General features: G+C 43.8%; 1 protein-coding gene across 1 annotated transcript in view; it reads right to left on the minus strand.

Annotated features, from left to right (window-relative positions):
• The window catches only part of PKN3 (protein kinase N3), a 2242690-nt gene that overhangs the window by 86438 nt on the left and 2139582 nt on the right, over positions 1 to 16670 (minus strand). The gene's annotated exons all lie outside the window — the stretch shown is intronic.

Genomic DNA, 16670 nt, shown 5'->3' on the forward strand with positions numbered 1-16670 from the left:
AGGAGTCTTCTCGAGCGCTTGTCCATTTTTGTATGTTAATACGCATCCTGAAGATATACTGAGCACATCCAATTGTCTTTTTCCAAGAATGGAAGTATTGAGTGAACAGAGACCATCCAGAACTTGGTTTGTTGAACTGATTTGTTCAACTGATGAGATCTACGATCGGTCTCCAGTCTCCTGCTTTCTTTGGCACTAAAAAGAATCTCTAGGAAATTCTGGGTCCCCTCTGGTTTTGTGGGACTGTCTGATGACTCTTTTGTCAAGCAGTTTTTGAATTTCTGAGGCTGATGCCTTCCCGTGACTGGGTGGAACGTCTGGGAGTCTTTTTGGTTTCATTGAAAGGGGAATGATGTAACCTCTGGAAATGATCCCCTGCACCCATTTGTCAGCCATTTCTAGCCAGGCAGATTGGTGCAGGGATAATCACAAGCCGACTGCCTGCACAGGAAGGCAACTGGGTCCCCATTCCGGAGTGCTGGTAGTAGTTACCACAGAAAGAATCTCTAGACTCATGATTTTGTGGGCCACTTCTGCCTCTTTGACAGCATCTTCCATTACTACTCTGGTCGAGGAGATGGACAAGTTACTCGGCCCCAGGGAAGTCATTGCCACGCGAGTCTTGGAAAGGTCCTTGCATCTTTCTGAACCATAGCCTCCCACTTCTGTGGTTCGTAGAGTAGAGCCTTTGAGGAATGGAGAAGTGTACGCCCACGACAGAAAGGATCTTCCCATCTTTCTTACATCTGGTTAGTGTGTCTTTAACCTTGGGGCCAAACATGGATGATCCCTCAAATGAAGTGTTGACAAAAGAAGACCTAAATGGCTCCACAATGTCACATAAGTGCATCCAGGTGTGTCTCCTGATGGCTACGCCTGAACCTGCTGCTCTTGTTGTCCCTTCAGCTGCAATGAGCAATTAGCCTCATGGATGAACTGGAAATCGATTCAAGGGTGGCGAGATGAGAAGTAACCTTATCTCGGACCCATTCAGCAACTGCTCCTGACATAGTATCTGAAAGCTCTTTAATCAGATCTCTTTGAAGCTTGGCAAAATGCGCCATATAATTCAAGGACATTAGAGTGAAGGTCGATGAAGAGTATACATGCTTTCCAAACCTATCCATAGTCCTAGACTCCCTATTAGGAGGACCAATAGGAATTTCTTCCACAAGTTCCTTTTTAGTGGCTACGGCTACCACCATGGTATCTACAGGAATACCCTTAGCCCAGTGCTGCTCATCTTTAGGGGCAGAGAGAATTCGGTCAGGTCTTTTGGGTATTGGCTCAATAGAGTCAGGAATTTTCCGGGCCCACTGAGTGATCAATTTTACAAGATCATCAGCAGGTGGAGAGATCCAAGAGGTAGAGGGCTGGCCATGGAAAGCCTCAAGGTATACAGATTCCTCTGAGTAAGGCTGAAGATTAGTCCAGTCACCCTTCTGTTTCAGAATTTCCAGGATGTCCCTGAAGGAATCATCATCAGGGGTGACCTAGGGGAACCTTCTCCTTCACTGAAATTGGTATCTTCTGTGAAAGACTCTTCAGGGGAGTCCAAGTGCTTCCTCTTGCACTTTTTCTTCTAAGGCATCTTTTTGGTGGGATGCTCCAGAGAGGCTTCTGAAGAAGATATCACCAGGGTGGACTGTTCCTGAGGTTTTTGTGCCCTCTGTCCCAAGGAAGAGACTGGGGGAAGCTCTGGTCGATGAGATGGACAAGTTACTCGGCCCAACAGGGATGGCACAGACTGAGTCCCCAATGGACAAGGCCCTCTCCATAGCTCAAAAAGCAGACCCCACCCCATAGAGGGATAGAAGTCCAGAACCGTGATCCCATCCCACACCGAGGAAGACGCCTCCGAAGCAGAAGCTAAGGTTGAACTTACATATGCCAAAGCGCCAAGGGGAATGGAGGGCTCCGAAAGAATTGAAGTCGAACCCTGCCCCTTGGAAACAGCAACGAAGCCCCAACCCTGGGAGGTCTCAGATTCCAACAAACCAGAAGAGCTCAAGGCAATTATCTGTACTGGAAAAGAAGTTCTGGCCAGCACCGAAAAAGTCAAAGCCAGGATGGTCAGTACCAGGGGCTCCAAAAACTCATCTGAAGGAATGTGCATGGGTGTAGAAGATGGCATGGTTCCAGAGCCAACCTAGTTAGGAACCAAAGATGGAGGCAATCCCTTCGCTGTCAGAAGCTGGTCGACTAGTCTCAATATCTGACTTAGACAGGCACTTAGTAGACCACATAGAGGAAGCCAATGGAGATCTTGATGGTTGTCGCTCCAAAAAGGGAGAATAAGATGTCCGCTGTAGAAAAATCACTTGTGACTCCTTCGGTACAAAGAGTTCAGCTGGTACCGAAGCTCGAGGTGTGAGTACTGAAATTTGATCTGAGGTGGTCAGTGTCTATGAAAGATTATCCTTTCCCACCAGTGTCGAGTAGACAGTTGGCACCATGGGAGACTTATCCAATTTAGTAGGTGGTTCCAAAGACGCTGTCAGAACTGAATAAGATTATTTCTTTGGTTTTGATGAAGGCGAAGAGGAACAGCTGGCTTTAGAGTTTTGGGACCAGAGATAGCCCTCTCTGAAATCAGACTTAAGTCCCTTGAGAATAAGTTTTTTACACTCTGTCAAGGTTCTGGTGGAAAAATCATGACAGATAGTGCAATTTTCTTGGAGATGGACAAAACCGAGGCATTACACACAGAAGGTGTGTCCATCTCAATTGGGCATTTTTCTCTTGCACTTCTGGCACCTCTTAAAACTGGAAATGCCTTTAGAGGATTTGTTGGCCATTATAAAAAGCTAAGGCCTCCTGACACATGCAAATACCACAAACACACAGTACGGAAAAAAAAAAACAAAGAAAACAAAGTTTTGTTTATAGGAAAGGTAGGGAAATTACCAACAATGGTAAAAAATGGACTACCTGAAGGTAAAGGGAGGAAAGTACTAACAATGGTAGCTTAGAATACCTTACAGTAGAAAAGGGAAGAAACAGGAAATCACTCACACACACACTTAAAAAGGAACTAGAGGAGTGAGTAGATAAGAGATACAGAAAGATAGGAAAATAACTAACTTACAGTTAAAGGCCAAGGATCGAGAGGTTGGTTTAATGCATCTGGCACTACAAGGCAGCAAATGAGATCCGAGGTAATTTGATGAGGAGTATTATGGGTAAAGCCTAGCATAACAGTTTTTGGAAAGCACAAGCTAGAATAGCAGCCGAGTCAGTTCCAAGGCTCAGAACCAAGCCCCCGCAGTCAAGGATTATGTTAAGGATATGTTAAATATATTAAGGATCATCAGTTTAAAACCTACCAACATCTTCTTCAACAGTACAAATCCACAAAACAGCAGCAAATGTTTCACAACAACATAGATGACCCATCAGTTACCAGAGCACAGGTAACTAACCTGCTAATAAAAAGAAGTTATGTACACACCATAACATTCTATGTTTGTAATCCATCTTGCCCTTTATTCTTACATATGGGTTCAGAGACGATCCTCGGCTCCGACTCGGCCTATTACAAAGCTCAAAGTCTCTTAGTTGGCTCATGGCTAGGTAGGTATCCCATAGTGCACTAGTACAATCCCCATATCTTGTTTGCTGCTAAACTATAGAAAGATAGAAATAAAGTTATCCAGAAAGAACAACAATGAAAGGTCTCCACCCTACCAAGGTAACACTATCCTGTCTCCAGATGCTTCCAGGACGGGGGTAGGTGAGTGGGTTCATAAGAATGAAGGGCAAGATGACTACAAACATGGAACGTTATGGTGAGTACATAACTTCTTTATGTTCTGTAGTCCTATCTCACCCTTCATTCTTACATATGGGACAGCGTCCCTAGCACCTTATTCTTGGGTGGCTCACGGGAAAATACTCCTGAGTACGGTGAAACCAAAGGAGGCTCTACCCCTTGAGGTCAGGTCCAATTTGTAATGAGTAATAAAGGTATGAGGCGTAGCCCAAGTTGCTGCTGCACAGATACTGACAGTTGGAACTCTGGCTTGGAAGGCAGCAGATGTAGACTGGAATCGTGTAGAATGAGCCTTAATCTTGAACAGTAGAGTTTTTCCATTGGAGGAGTAAATGAAGGAAATACAGCTCGAAATCCAATTTGATAGGGTCACTTTAGAGACTGGCAGGCCTTTTCTAGATTCAGAAAAGGAAACAAACAATTGGTCTGACTGAGTTCCTTAGTCCTGTGAAGGTAGAACCGTAACTGCCTGTGAAGATCCAGTTGATGAAATTTGTATTCTGCAGTGTTAGAATGATTAGGGAAAAACACAGGTAATTCTATGGTTTGGTTCAAATTAGTGTGAGAGCAAAGTTTAGGGATTAAGGAAGGATTTGCACAAAGGGAAACTTGTCTTTGTGGAAAAAAAAAGGGGGCTTAATAGACGGTGCTTGTAACTCTGATACTCGTTCTAGCTGATGTGATGACTACTAGAAACAAGGTCTTCCAAGACAGAAACTTCAATAGGCACGAATGTGCAGGCTTAAAGGGCGGTGAAGTTAGTTTGAAAAGTTTATATCCCAGGGAGATACCAGTTCCTGAAAGGGAGGTCTCAGCAAAGTAGCGCCTTTAAGGAAGGTTTTACACAATCTGTGGGACATAAGGTTAGATTCATGTTGTCCCAAATGAAAATTAGATAACGCTGCTAAATGGACCCTAATTGTGGCATCGGCAGATCCCTGATGGAAAAGTTCAGACAAAAATTCTACAACCTTAGGGATGGATGCAGTGTAAGGATCTACATTCCTTTCTTTTACCCAGATAGAAAACCTTCTACATTTGCTAGTGTATAACTTCCTAGTGGAAGCCTTTATGCAAAGATGTAAGGATGTGGGTCACAGCAGGTGAAAAATCATGAAGCCTGACTAGGGATGGAATTGGAGCAGCCACACTGTCAAATTGAAGGTGTGGAGGCAGGGGTGAAGGGAGACCATGGATCATCTAGTAGAAGAGGCCCGAGAAAGGGGAACCAAATCTGATGAGGCCAGTAAGGAGTGGTAAGAATCATTTTGCTTCCCAATAACTTTGCTTTCTGAATCACTCTGGATGTGAGAGGAAAAGGAGGGAAAGCATAAAGGAGTCCCAGGGGCCAATCGTGAACATGTGCATCTCTCAGTGATGCCCGCAGAGGGGGGATAAATGAGAAGAAGCTTCTGCATTTGGAGTTGATCAGACTGGCAAAGAGATTGCAGCAAGGCTGTCCCCATTTGTGGAAGATCTGTTCCGCTATTTCTTGATTCAGAGACCACTCGTGAGGCATCAAGATTGCCCTGCTGAGCTTGTCGACTATCATACTGGTTGTCCCCGGGATATGCATTGCCACTAGAAAGCATTCTGAAGAAATTGCCCACTTCCATACATGAAGGGCCTCTTGACAAAGGGGGTAAGATATAGTTCCTCCTTGCTTGTTGAGATACCATACCACTGACATGTTGTCTGACTGGATTGCTATCACCCCTAGAGGAAGAAAGTGGTGAAGTGCTTGCAACGCTAGAAGCACTACTCTCATCTCTAGGACATTGATATGCAGGTGAGCCTCGTGATCTTTCCATGTGCCTTGGACAGTCCTGCCTAGATAATGCCCTCCCACCCTATCTGTGAGGCATCTGTGGCCACATTATCAACGGGTTGGCGAGGAAGGAATGGAGTGCCTGTTGTCAGCTGGTCGGGTTGAATCTACCAACGAAGGTCCTTTTTGCAAGACTCTGTTATGATGATACGGTGAGACAGAGGCAGTTGTTGAAAAGACCACTGGGAAGATAAAAGCCATTGGAGAATTTGCATATATAATCTGGCTAGAGGGACTAATGTTATGGTGGAGGCCATGGTCCCTAAGAGTTTTAGCACTTTGCCTTGACTTTCTGTAGAGGAAGCAAACTGAGGATTTGTCTGAGGTTTTGAATTCTTTCTGCAGGTAGAAGAGCTAACATGGCAACTGTGTCTATTTCTGCGCCTATAAAAATCACAAATTGAGAAGGCGATAAGGCAGACTTTTCCCAATTTATTGTAATCCCTAGCTGGGAACAAAGCTGGATGGTGGAATCTCTGGTTTGTAGGAGTAGGTGCCTGGTGGTGGCGGTCAGGAGCCAGTCGTCCAGGTACGTAAACACTTTGAATCCTAGATGTCTCAGGTGAGCTGTCACTTCTGCCATGCATTTGGTGAACACCCTGGGGGCTGTGGTGAGACCAAAGGGCAGAGCATGAAATTGGTAGTGACTGGTTCCCAGCCAGACGCGTAAGTGACTCCTCGATGCTCTGTCCATTTTTATATGGTAGTACGCATCTTGGAGGTCTATGGAACACATCCAACTATATTTCCCTAACAGAGGGAGTATGGACTGCAGTGTCACCATCCGGAACTTGGCCTTCTTTACAGATTCGTTTAGTTTGCTGAGGTCCAAGATGGACCTCCAGCCCCTGTATGTTTTGGCACTAAAAAGAATATGGAGTAAGTTCTGAATCCTAGCTGGTCTGCAGGGACTGTTTGGATGACTCTCTTTGCATGCAACTTTTGCACTTCTACAGTTGCTTGATCCCTGTGATAGGGTGGAACATCCAGGATCTTCTTGGGAGTGTGAGGTGGAAGAGAAAAGGGGTATGGAGTAACCTCTGGTGATTATTCTTTGTACCCATTTGTCTTGGGTGATGTTTAGCCAGGCTTCCAGATACAAAGATAGGCGACCCCCGACTGGCTCCAGAGAAGCGCAGCCGGGCCCCAAATCAGGAGCGCCGACAGGGACGGCCTTGAAACGAATCGCGGCCTCCCTGGTTTTGCGGACCCCTCCTGCCTCTAGGGCGTCTATTATTAGCTCCTCCTCCTCTGCCTCTGAAGGAGGAGTCACCCTGTTCATCCATGAAAAATCTCTGGGACTTCTTGAACCACATCTTACCACCTCTCTGACCCTTGAGATATGGTCTAGAGGGGACAGTAAAATGTACTCCACGGCAGAGAGAGTTTTCCCTTCTTGTTCGCACCTGGTGAGTGTATCTTTTACCTTAGGTCCAAATAATGTAGAACCGTCAAAGGGGGTATTGGTAAAGGTAGACTTGAAAGGCGCTGCAAAAATTACATAAGCGCATCCAGGAATGTCTCCTAAGGGAAACTCCTGAACAAGCTGCCCTGCTCGAATCGATGGCTGCATAGGAATTCAGCCTCATGGAGGAGTTCACGATGGAATTTATGGTGGACAATTGAGCAGACATCTTCTCAGGGACTCCTTCAGTAGATGTACCTTGAAGGGTATCTTAACTCCTTGAGGAGATCTTTTTGAAGCCTAGTAAAATGTGTGAGATAGTTCAGCGATCTGAGAGTAAAAGCCACTGAAGAAAAAATACGCTTCCCATATCTATCCATCGTTCAAGACTCCTTATTCAGCGGATGGACAGATGAAGAAGTCTCCGCTAGCTCCATCTTAGTGGCCACCGCCACCACCATGGCATCTACAGGCACGCCTTGGACAAAAAAATATCTCTTTTGGGGCAGACAGAAATGTATTGCATCTTCTGGGAACTGGCTGCACGGTATCAGGGGTCTCCCACACCTTCCAACTAACCAGATCTAAGAGTTCATCGAGAGGTGGAGACACCCAAGAGGCTAAAGGTTGAGACCCAAAAGCCTTCAGGTACACTGACTCATCAGAAGGGGTGACAGTGGGCCAGCCACCTCTCTGCTTAAGGATCTCTAAGATGTCTACAAAGGAGACATCATCAGAGGATGACTTGGGGGACCCCTCTGACTCCTAGAGGTCAGTGTCTGAAGTGATGGACTCATCCGGGGAGTCTACATGCTTCCTCTTGCATGTCCTCCTCCGAGGGAGCTCTTCAGAAGGGTACTCTGGGGAGGTCTCGGAAGACTGGGGGCCACCCAACAGGGGCTCCTGAGGCTACAGGTCTCTGCTGTCGAGCGAGAGAGTAGGTGCTGATACAGAGGTTGGTGCTTGAGGGGGAAGAGCGTCAGTACCCTTGCGTGGGGCTGATGAGCAAGACAGCACACTCAGCATCTCGAAAGCAGATCTCTCCAGCTCCAAAGACAACCCCGGCTCCAAGGAAATGGAGGTAGTCAGCAGCTCCAGAGCGACCAGCTCCAAGATGGATGTAGGGTCAGAGCTCACCCTAGCCGATGCACCAAGAGGGAAACTCAGAACCGAAGAGGTTCGGGTCCAAGTGTCCCTGTCGGGGCCGACCAGTGAGCTTTGACTCCTAGACACCACGGACGGCATAGAAGGTGTCAGAGTAGAACTCAGCTCTGAGACAGCCGAGCTGGAACCAAGGGTTCCACAACAAGTGGCACTGAAAACTCTGGCTCCGAAGGCCTGACTCGGCACGGAGAAGTAACCACAACAAAGAGAATGGACTCACGTGGCTTTGGAACTGACTGGGTTGGAGCCAACAATTTGGGAAAGCAGATTACTTCAGGAGTCTAAGCACTACTCTCTCCACATCTTCCTCTGACAAGCTCTTGGAGGATCTGGATGACAGGGTAGGCTATCTGGATCTCTGTAAAATTGGAGATCTTAAGGTTGGGGAGACCGGCAAAGGATCCCTGGGCCGGCTCCGATGCAATTGTGCAGTAGTCAGCTCCAAAAGGCTTACGGCCTACACTGCAGTGCCAACATTGACAACCTTGATCGGCTCCGAGGACAGTGGAGTCTAGAAGGAAGAAGTCTTATCAAGTTGATTGTTTCTGAGGAGGTTCTGATACACTAGTTGGCATGGGAGAATGCCTATTGGCCAACTTGACCTTCTCTTTTTTGGATGAATGTGGCTTAGATGATGAAGAAGAACTCGCTAAGTCTTCCTCAAAGGAAGGCTTGAGGAGACCTTTCAAAATTAACTTGTTCTTCTGCTCCTGGAGAACTCTGGAGCTAAAGGAATGGCAGAATAAACATGTTTCCTGCAAATGAATGGCTCAGAGACAATATACACAATTACTATGGCCATCTGTAATTGACATCTTCTGGGAGCACTTTATGCATTTTTTGAAACCCGAAGGTTTGTGGTCTTTAGACATGTTGAACAGCTATGTAATAAAACAGGTACACAACAAGCACAATGAGGACTAGGTCCTCTAACTTAAACGGGCCTAGCTCTAACAAGCACATACACAAAGAGAGAGTAAAGAGGACTAGGTGCTCTAACTTAAATGGGCCTAGCCCAGTGGAAAATAAGAAAAAATAGAAGAATACTAGGTCCTCTAACTTAATGGACCTAGCTGGATAGGCTAAGTGGTAGAAAGGCCACAAACGTAGTAGCAAGCAAAGTAGTGAAAACACAAGACTGCACGCAAGCTTTAAATTTCTAAAATTTAGAAAACAAAGACCCTAATATAAACGCTGACCCACAGAGAAAAGATCTCTATCAAGACTAGCAAAAAAACACTGCACACAGTAGAGATATATATATATATATATATATATATATATATGTAAAATAAAGCGAGAAAGCAAGGTCCTAACAAAATGTGGAGCTATGAATATCAACATTAATAAAACTAGCACACAGGATACCAAACGAACAACAAGGGCCAGCGGCCAACAAGTTCTCAACAAACTAATTTAAGGGCAAAAAAAACACTTCTAACACTACTAAACATGATCTAATAATAAGATAACTAGCTACAGAATCAGTAAAGTGATAATAAAGACAAAGTTTGAACTTAGCCTTGGCCAAGCAAGAAGCACTTCTGAACTCGTAGACGCGGCAAAAGAGAGCTGGGGATTGTACTAGTGCACTATGGGATACCTACCTAGCCACGAGCCAACTAAGAGACTTTGAGCTTTGTAATAGGCCAAGTCGGAGCCCAGGATCATCTCCAAGCCCATATGTAAGAATGAAGGCGAGAGAGGACTACAGAACATCTATAGTTCAGGACAAGCCCTTAAAGCTGTAGACAAGACAAACAATTAAGCCTGGATTCAAGATGCACAAATATGAATTTGAATTGAATAATTTATCAAATCAAATCTTCAGATGAGGAAAGCCAGCACCGGTGGTACAGAAGTGAATAAAGCCCTGACTACAGTCAAGACTTCACCTCTGTTATAACTTGAAGTTATCCTGCCCATGGCTGAGAACTGCCACTTCAGGCAATGAGCATCAGTCTCCACGAGGAAGCCTGATATTTCAGCACACCCCAATGTGCTCTGATACCATGCCACTAAGGCAGCTGCGCAGGCATATGCCATGTCATTTCTGTAACTCCCAGCACTTGAGCCACTAGTCGAATCTGTCTCATATGTAAGGATTTCATCCTGAACAACATGCGGCAGACCCAATACACACTTTTTTTTTTGGTGAAAGCGTATGCGTATGTTTGGTATCTATTAACATTCCAAACCAACCATATGTTAACATTCTCTATCAGATGTATGAAGGCAAGAACAACAATAACCAAACACAGTTGGGTGCAAAACATTTAAAAGTAACTAACTTGTATATCAATGAGGAATACTAGAGGCTGCAATGTTAGACTCAGAGGCCATCATGCAACTACAGAAGATGGGCAGATAACATCTATGGTGAATGTGGTTGTGGAAGCCTTGAAGTGCAGGGGGGAGGCAGAATAGATGGCAACAGGAGAGGCAGAGATGGGAAGAGAAATGAGAGAAAGATGGTAGTAATACTGCAGTGTACAATGATATGGATATGATTGGGGGAAGAATAAGGAAAGAAGGCTTGGGTAGTCAGGTGGTAAGAAGAGTGTTGTTAGGATCATGTTAGAGATGACAGGAAAGTGGATAATATCTATTACAGCCAGAGGGAGCTTTATGTAGGAGGCTGACTACTGATGGAGATGTGGCTGGCACCACTTATTACTGAGGGTAGGAGCATAAATGGACCAGAAGGTTTAGTTAAGGACTCTTTAGGCCAAGTTCCAGATGTGCGTTCGGGGGAAACTACAGGCATGGGGTTTAAGGTATTATGATGACATCATGGAATATGGGGATATTAATCCTATTAAGAAGGAGATGATGTCAGCCAAGCTACTTAGGGAAGGGGTAGATGTAATAATAATAATGATGCAAGAGATAAAGCTAAATGTATGGGGTGTGTGGAAATTAGAAAAGAAAGGATACGGCTAGTTATGAGGTGGCTGTGCAAGTGGAGAAAGGAAGAAGGGGGATGGGTTTCTGGTTAAAGAGTATGGAAGTTGTTTGAGGATGCATTGAAAGGGGATGGGGATGAAAGACTGGTGTTGGGTAGGATGGCAATGGAGGGAAAAGGAAAAGTGACTGCAGTGTACTACAGACCAAATATGGATCGGGGGATGTGATGCAGTGTTGTCTAGATGTAGTGACATACAAATCAGGATGGTTATAGGGTGGCAATTGGAAGGGATTTAAATATGGTATTAGAGCCTGAGAAAGACTGGTTCTATGGTGCAAATAAACTCCAAAAAACATGTCAAAGAGGATTATGATCAGGTACGAAAGAGTCAGCATGTTAGTAGACTGAATAGGATTTTGGTGGACAAATAAATGGTGAGAGAAATCAGGGAAGTGTGACTGAAGGATAAAAGGCTGCCCAACCAAGCAATGGGGTAGGAATTTTAAAAGTGTGGCTTGGAATGAAAAAGCTGGTGGTACAGTATAGAGCAATGGATAGGACTGCAGCAGATTGTTTGCAGTAAAGAATAGTAGATCAGGCTTTACATGAGAATTTGGAGGTGGTGTGGAAGATTGGTAACCCATTAAGTTAGTGTCAAGGTGGCTTGACAAAGACTATAGGATATAGGAAGTGCTGGTTCAGAGGGATACTAAAGGTGGTATATATGAAAGGTAGAACAGGAATTGAGATTCTGTCATACAAGGAGAGAAGGGAATGCAGGGCAGGTTACTGGACGTAAAGGACCAGATAAAGCAATTGTAAGCATCGCATACAAAAGCAGATGGCTTGCAGTGGGGGTACATTGGTGGGTTAAGGGGAACAGGAGATTAAAATGCTAATGTACAGAATTAAGGATCTGAAGAAGAAAGCTTGAGTAAGCCAGAATTCAGGATGGACAAGTAAAAGGTTACGCACTAGGAATGACTTGAAAAGTCTTTGGGCTTTATGAAAAACTGTACAGAGAGGTAGAAAGTAAAGAGAGAGGTTATGGTGTTTGGAAATTCTGGAAACTGGGCAAGATTTATCAAATGGAGGTGTGGCAATGGGAGAAGCAGTGGCAACTATACGATACTTAAAAATAGGGATGGGCAGAAGAGTGGATGAGTTCTCAATAGATATTTATAAGACAGCAGGTTAAGGACAGTTTAGTTTGAATTTTTAACTGACAATACTGTAATTACTGAATAACGCTACAATTGTGGTACTGCCTCCAAGAAGAGGGACAGAGGACCTGGCTAATTATAGACCAGTTTGGTTTGTATAATGCAGTTTTCTAGGGTCCTGATAGCTTGGTAACAACAGGTACTTCAGAAGGTGACAGAAGTAGAGAAGATGGGTTTTGTGACAGGGAGGTTATCAGACTACCACCAGAGGATATTACTAAATGTTACGGACTACGGGGGGGGGGGCAGGGGGAGTTAAATCATCATGGCCGGGGTAGCTATCATACTGATGTATACAGAAGACTCTTGATAGTGTCAGTTAGAAATTTATACTTAAGAGTTTGGGCAGGTATTTGGTAAATACAAACTTATGATACGTTCCCCAGCATTATACAGGCATCCATGGGTTAAAGAATTTGGTGAATGGTGGTGGGGAAATCGGAGTGGTAAAACTGAATATTGATATGAGGCAGGGATACTTGTAATCTCCAGGGCTGCTTTTGTTAGTTATAAAAAGAAAAATCTCTTAAGCTTCTGTGCCAGCTGTCATGGGGAAAGGTAAATGTACACTAGCGTCAGGGGTGTAGCAAGCAAATTCCATTTTGTATTCACAGGTTTTTAGTGCTACCCCCCCCAACACCGATAACTTAAAAATGGACACCCCTCAAACTACTAACCCCAGCACATAATAAATGTACCAAAATTTTCAGCTCTTCTCCCTAAAACAATTAAAAATATTATTTTTAGATTATAATAAGGTATTCATTTAGATAGCTGTCCACATAATATGACTTCAAAGAAAAATGTTGATGTAACGCTCAGAAAAACATGTACTTAGTAGAGTACAAACAGTATGCTTGGCTGGGTCCCCAATAGTTGTTCGAGCTTTCAGAAACTCGAAATTCATATGGTCAAGACCGTATGATCAAGTTTTTGAAAACCCAAATCTTCTGAATAGAGATCGCGGTACAGTGCGGATTGGGAAATATATCCTTTTCCTCAATGTTGCGCAATGTTGAAGTTGGTATATATAATCTGCAGGGGGTGAGGGGTGCTTGCCCCCCTGCAAACTTGTAAAAAAAGATAGAAATTTTTTTTTTTTTTTTATGTTCGGGTTTTCAGAAACTCGGTCATATGGTCTCGATAGTATCAATTTTGAGTTTCTGAAAACTCGATCATCTGACATAGACCCACCTGGTTACACCCCTGAGTAGTATTCATTTATTTGCAGATGACTGTATTATATTGTTATAAGATGTGGAGTGGCAGCTACAAAGAGTTTTACAGACCTTAAGGAATTTGAGAAGAGTCAGGTCTTTGTTTTCAGAGATATGACTACATACACGCTTTGCCACGTAGTCACAAGAATCGAACTTTCCTCAAAGGGTGATCACTGAAATAAATGCACCCAATGTAAATATTTTGTTAAACTAGGAAAGCAAATTAAAATGCTGTAGTAACTGATAAAAAATATTATATTCATACATACTCAGGAAATTATTTTCTTTTTAGTATTCTTCACAGATGTTTCTAGGGACTCTAGAGATAACAGGAATGATTCCATTCATGAGGCCTGGCTGAAAAAGCTGAGTAGCTCAACCCCCTGGGGGGGGGGGGTTAAGCCTGTCCTTCTCTGACTGACAGTTTCAGGCACCAACATCCCTAGAGGTTTAAGTCTTGATCACAGTTCAAAAGATCATAGGTTCTCCAGTGGGGTAAGATCACACAACCCATCTGTGAAGATGAAGAAAAGACATTCTATGATGCTAAACTTTAGTTTCACTTTTCAATGCATATAGGATTGCCAGTTTTGCAATAGGCAAAAACTGGACAAAAGGCACATTCTTTGACCAATCCATTACAATAAATAAATATACACAGCCTCTCTTTCAAAATGAATCATGTTGTCAACAATTTCAAACAATAAATGTGCTTAATGGAGCAGAAGAGCAAATACACAAACATTTTGCTAGAAGTTTGTTAGAAATTATTTTACAGAATTCATATTGTTTCAGCACTAAATATTTGCTGGAACATTTCCGCTAAAGCATGAAAGGATCTAATAAAAATTATACTGACATAAGAACAGGAAGAATACTACTACTTACACTCTGTTTACTGCACTGTGTGCCTTACAAAGGATCACAGGGGGTTACTAGGCTAACAGCCCCAGGGCCCTTACAAGCCTAGCCAAGTTCAACCTGTGTTCCCAAGGATGTCTGGTTCAAGCAGACACTAAAATCAGCACCTACTGCGTGCCCCTGTTTCCTGGGATGAATTTCCGGTTACCCATCCAATCATCAAAATTGTGCTTAAATAGGGCCAACGAAGGAGTTTAAAGGTGGGGCAACCTTTAAGACAAATGTGTCTCTCCAGCAAGTTTTGTTGATGTCACATACCAGGTTAATGTCTTTTGAGCGAGTGATCAGTGTGTTGTGTGACTTGCGAATGTGCAACACAGTTCCATCACAGCTGGGTCAGAGACTGCTTTATATGCAAGGCACAGGTCGCCTCTGAGCAGTCTGTATGACACAAAGTAATGTGACAATGATTTCAGTCAGTCTGCATAAAACAGATCTTGGAAACCCTGAACTTTCTTCATAAGGAACCTTTGTGGTCTCGCCAATTGCTGCAGGTGTTTGAAAAGGAACATACCAATGGGAACATTGTACACTATTATTGGCCTGATGAGGGAAGAATACGAGGGGGGGGGGGGTTATAACCTCTTTTTCTGCAGGCAAATGCCCTCATTTATGAGATGAGCAATATAAAACGCCCTTCTTACCACTGTGGAGACATGGTGATCAAAGTTAAGGTTGCTTAGGGTATTTCTATTGGTGTGGTAGTTTGCAGGGACATCAGCCTTGCTGAAGGGGATGATAATGCATTTTTTGCATTAAGATTAAGACCATTACTTTGGCACCAGTCATTAGCCTGTGTAAAACCTACCAGCAGGATGTTGACATCGCTAGGGGTTTCAATGATCGCTCTCAGTTTACAGTCATCAGCAAACTCTGTCAGCCACAGTCCTTTAGTTTTAGCCTGCACTTTGGCGAAATAGATTCTGAACATTAGGCGCCCCAGAACTGATCCCTGTGGAACACCATGGGTTACAGGTCTGCTGGAGGAGGAGGAGTCCCCTATTTTGACCATATGAGTTCTACCAATGAGCCAGTTTGCAACCCACTGACAATATATGAGTTGATACCCAGCTGGGTGAGTTTATCAATTATGCCTGAGTGGGGGATTGTGTCAAAGGCCTTGGCTAAGTTTAGGTAGGCTGTATGCACAGATTTGCCCTTGTCTAGGGACTTTGATGACTGTCTCAAAGAAGTCCACCAAGTTTAACAGGCATGATCTCCCCCTGACAAAGCCAAACTGGGTGGGGGTCGAGCATTGGAAGATTTCCTATATCTTTGTTAATAAGGTCCATGATGGAAGCTGATAAGGCTGGTCAGGCTAATGGGTCTATAGTTCCTGGGGTCTGCGGATGCACCCCCATTGTGCAAACTGACAACGGTAGCTGTTTTCCATTCCATTGAGATGAAGCCAGTGCTTGGGCTATGACTGAAAAGCGTGCTCAATGGTGATACTAATTCCTATTTTAACCCATGTAGAAAACAGCCTGGGATGTTGCCTGGTCCCACAGAGGTTGTGTTTTTGCCTTGAAGAGGGCATTTAAGACCTGCTCCTTAGAGATATTAAGTGAGGGACAGGTGTTTGGGATGCTTTGGGGTATATGTGGCGGGGACAAGGGAGTGAAGTTTTCACTGAACCTGCCAGCCAGCTGGTTTGCTATATCCACAGGTTCTATACGTGTAGTACCATGAACTACGAGTTCAGTGCAAATATGGGCCTTACCTTTGAGGTTATGGATGTAACTAAAGAATGCCTTGTGGTTATCCTTAGTTAGGGAAGCCAATTTGGAATTGTAGTTAGCTTTGGAGAACTTCACCAGGAGTCTTATTTTCTTGTTTAAGTTGAGGAGAGAGTATTTCCAGTTTTGAGACCATTCCTTCCTGCTCTTACACAGCAATTTCTTTCTCCTAATGTGAATATTTCCTACACTATTTTTTCATTTTTTGCAGTTTTTGTTCATATCCCCGTTATTTATACTGGGACCAATAAAGGCACTTTTTTTCTATGACAACAAACAAGTGTAGGTGGAGGAAAGACCCATTATTTTCTGTGTTCAAAAAAAGCTCAGACTTTTAAGTTCTGTGTAATTTTACTGGGATGCAACATAAGAAGGATTCTTCTGATCAATCCAGGAGTCTGCTAAATGGTCACATCTCACACCTCACAAGCTGCCAGTTAAAACAAAAACAGAAACAAAAAAATATCCTGGCAATATAACTGCAACCAGGACA

This window comes from Protopterus annectens, chromosome 16.part0, assembly GCF_019279795.1.
Source record: "Protopterus annectens isolate FY-2018-M chromosome 16.part0, PAN1.0, whole genome shotgun sequence".
In the NCBI taxonomy this organism is placed as follows: Eukaryota; Metazoa; Chordata; order Ceratodontiformes; family Protopteridae; genus Protopterus; species Protopterus annectens.